Raw genomic sequence first — 4,574 nt, forward strand, 5'->3', positions numbered from 1 at the left:
AAAGATCTTCTCTAGCTTGACTATCAACTCCGGTGCCTTCTTATCCAATTTTTCAATCACCTCTTTACTTACTTCTTTAGCACAGAGCGTGCGGAAGAAATGGCTAAGCTTGGCAAGCACTCGCCAGACATGCTCGGGGACATAGCCTCGAACCATCACCGGCATTATCCGCTCAATCCATACATGGTAGTCATGACTCTTCAGGCCGGTCACTTTGCCCGTTGAAAGATTGACTCCCTTACTTATATTCGATGCATAACCATCGGTGAACTTCAAAATTTGTTTCATCCAGATAAGTACTTCTTTTTTTTCTGGCGGTTTAAGGACAAAGTCAGCATCTGGCTTGAACCAGTTTTTACGACCGCCTGTGGGAGGCTTCATGTTCAGGCGTGGTCTATCACAAATTCTCTATTGATCGGCTCTATCTTTTACGTTATCCTTCGTCTTATCAGGAATGTTGAGGATCGTGTGGAAAAGTGACTCTGCCACATTCTTTTCGGTGTGCATCACATCAATATTGTAAGGAAGTTTGAGGTCCTTGAAATAGGGAAGCTGCGAGAAGGGGGTAATGTGCGTCCAGTTGTGCGTCTCACCATATCCCTCGAAGCCTTTGGCTTTGGCTTTGCCTTTGCCTTCGACTTTAGGCTTGAGAGCTTTTAGCTGAGCAAGAACATCTGCCCCCGAAAATGTTGGAATCTCGGTTACTTCATGAACAACCCGGCCTTTCGTGAAGTTCTTCTTGTCTTCCCTGTCTGGATGGTCTGGAGGGAGGAACTGTCGATGCAGGTCAAAGGCTACATACTTGCCACCCTTACTCAGCCAAATCATTCGCAGAGCCTGCATGCACACTGGGCATGGCATCTTACCACTTGTACACCATCCGCAGAATAGAGCATAGCCGGGAAAGTCATGCATGCAATAGTGCAACCAAACTTTCATCAAGAAATTTCTCTGCAAATCCCGGTCGTATGTCAACCTCGGAAAGTACCAAGAATGGTGCAAAGCATCCACAAGCGGCTGCATAAACACACCCAATTGCTTCCCCGGGTAGTCAGGCCCCGGAATGATGAGCGACAAGAACATGGTCTTCCGTTGCATTAGGGCACCGGGAGGAAGATTGAGCGGAATTACAAACACAGGCCAGCAGCTGTATGGATTGGACGACATACCATATGGATTCAACCCATCACCTGATATGGCTATTCTGACATTCCCAGCCTCGGCTGCTTCCTCGGGGTATTCTTCATCGAATGACTTCCATGCTTCCCCTCCTGATGGATGTATGATTTTTTTGGATTGTACCTTATACCTTCCTTGTGCCACTTCATCATTTTGGCAGACTCCTTCATGATGAAAAGGCGCTGCAGTCTTTTTATAAAATCAAGATATCGAAGAACCTTAACGGGGATGGTTAGCTGCTTTTTCTCACCATCCTCACCGACCACCTCAATGTACCGAGACGAACCGCACTTCCTACAGTACTTGTCATCCTCATACTCATGCCTAAACAAAAGGCAATTCTTCGGGCAAACATCTATTTTCTCATAATCCATAGAGAGTGCCTTCATGATTTTCTTTGTATCGTACATGCTTTTCGGCAGTTCATGACCCTCAGGGAGGCTGTTAGCCCATAATCCCAAGAATGCTTCGAAGCATTTCTGGCTACAGCCGTACTCAGCCTTGACTGCAATCAGTTGCGAGATGGCATCCAGCTGAGATATTTTCGCACCCGCATAAAGAGGTTTCTTCGACGAGGCCAAGACCTCCAAGAAGGCCTTTGCGGTTGCCTCCGGCTCCTCTGGTTCATTCTCTGAAGGTGTCGCATTTGCCGTTTCTGCAACAATGACATCATCTAGCATGTCCCTGACCCCGTCATCCTCATATCCATCGATGCGTTGTCGCATCACCTCCTCTCTACCACGGTCCTGCTCGGCTATGTTTATCGGCGGCATGTCAAAGTTTGGCATATATCCGTGCATGCGAAGATGCTCACTCATGTCCGTCTGATTTCTACGGTGACGTCTGGCACATCTCGCACAGGAGCATGGTGGGATAATTCTCATTGGACGACGGAATATCTCCTTCAAATACACATCGGTTTTCGCGATCCACTCTGATGTTACTCGATTCCGACGGATAAAACCACCGTACATCCACTGATTATCTGCCATCCTCTGCTTTTTTGCAACCCACACAACATAATTAAGGATTCACTTAAATTAATCACATCAAATTTTCAGTTTCTACCGCGTTTAATCCACCTACATCTCTAATAGGTAAAGATGGGTCCTAATCCCACCCGAGAATGTGTAGATTGAGTACGTTGTCCACGCTCTACCCCGTTCCGAGACAAAATTTTGGCAGCACCTCCCTGCTGTTCTCCAGATACACGTCTCGGCAAAATGCCGAGAGAATGTGCATCCGGAGAACAACAGGGAGGCGCCGCCGAAATCCTGTCTCGGAACGGGGTAGAGCATGAACAACGTACCCAATCTACACATGCTCGGGCTGTCCGTGGAAAGCGCTGGACAATCCGAAAGAGCTGCGGTGATAAATATGCAATTGAATGCATATTTATCGATGCAACCCTTTCGGACGGGAGACCTAGGTTACGCGACTTGATGTGAAAATTTAATCTAGTGACATGGAAAAAAAGTGGACGGGGTCATGGAATTGCTGCTCACCCTCCGATGTAGAGGATGTAGTCGATCAAAGGAGGGACGATCCTGGACCAACACCTCCAACGTCGACGGTCACTTCACGAAGATGGGAACACCACAAATCCTGTTAATTCCATCAAGTGAAAAAAATTAGGTCTTCACCTCACATTAACCATTTGGCACAACATTATGAATCGACATGAAACAAAATGTCAAATTGCAAAAAAAAAATCTTTATTAAGTATTTTAGAAACCAAGTGCCTCGATTTGCTTCTTATATATGAATCAACATGACCATAACACTAACTTGACCAATATCCATCCATCTATCACAAATTTGCCCAACATCTAATTCATCTATATTCACAAACTTAGTAAAAACTATCTAGTATGTATGTAAATACCTAATAAAACTACACAAAACTATCTAGTATATATCTAAATATCCATCCATCTATCTATTCATCTAGCATCCATCTATATATTCATCTAGCATCCATCCATCTATCTAGCATCTATCTATTCATCCAGCCACCATGAACACAAGCAACGAGAACAACGGGTGCTCACTGGGGCTGGGAGCGGGCACGGCGGCGTCTAGCGATGGAGGGAGGAGCTCACTGGGGCTGGGAGCAGGGCCGGCCGAAGCCGCGCCCAGGAGTGCTCGTTGGGGCGGCCTGCGGGCTCCGGGAGGCCGAGCCAGGGCGGGGAGCCCTGCGGCCGGCGGCGGCGCGAGAAGGGGTCCGCGCGGGCCGGGTGGACAGCGGCGTCGTGGGGTCGAGGTGGGGTTGGGAGGCCGGGGCGGGGTCGGGTGGACGGCGGCGCAGCGAGGAGGGGCGGAGAGGGTCGGGGCGAGGGGCGGGGAGGGGCACGGGCGGCGGCAGGCGGCGGGGAGCGGCGCGGGTGGAGCGGCGGCGCAGCGAGGAGGGGCGGAGAGGGTCGGGGCGAGGGGCGGGGAGGGGCACGGGCGGCGGCAGGCGGCGGGGAGCGGCGCGGGTGGAGCGGCGGCGCAGCGTGGGGGCGGCGGGGAGCGTTGGGGGCGCGATGGGGAATGAGTGGAGGGGGTTCGCCCCGCGGGTGGATAAGGCAGACTATGCCGACGGCTAAGCCGTCGGCATACGTGAGGAGGCCACGTGTCACCTATGCCGACGGCTTAGCCGTAGGCATACTTTTTTTTAATATTTTTTTATTACCCACGTCACTGATCCGCATAACGCCTACCGTATGGCCTAAGCTATGCCGACGGCTTTGCCGTCGGCATAGTTTTATTTTCCTTTTTTATTTTATATAAAATTTTTAATGTTTTCTTATAGTTATATATTTATTCTTTTTATTTTATATAGATTTTTAAATTTTTTTTATAGTTATAATTTTCCTTTTTATGTATTATTATTTCATATAGATTTTTAATTTTTTTAAACCGCTCAGCCCTCTCCTCTCCCGGAACCACACAGCGGGGAGGGGAGGGGAGGCGCCGTCCGTGACGGGGGCCACACCCCGGAGACGCGTGCCGCCTCTTCGGACATGCCACAACACCACCCCACATGTATGAGGGCCCGGTACGACGCTCCGGTGCCATTGCTACCCCCCAGGGCCCCGTCCCGCCTAACCCTATAGCGTTTTACCACGGGATCTAGCCCTTTGACTTTGCACGGATAGGCTTTGACCAGTGGACCTCTCCACCCGGTTGTGTCGGGTCAGCCCAGAGGGACACCGGGGAGCAAAATCTGGGCCAAACCCACAGCTAAATCCACTCCGTGTAGACCCGATGCGGTAGTTTCCCCCCTCCAGGTGCCGGCGTCGGCGCCGTCCGTGACGGGGGCCACACCCCGGAGACGTGTGCCGCCTCTTCCGACATGCCACAACACCACCCCGCATGTATGAGGGCCCGGTACGACGCTCCGGTGGCATTGC

This window comes from Triticum urartu, chromosome 5A, assembly GCF_056163025.1.
Source record: "Triticum urartu cultivar PI428250 chromosome 5A, HENAU_Tu73, whole genome shotgun sequence".
Classification (NCBI taxonomy): Eukaryota; Viridiplantae; Streptophyta; class Magnoliopsida; order Poales; family Poaceae; genus Triticum; species Triticum urartu.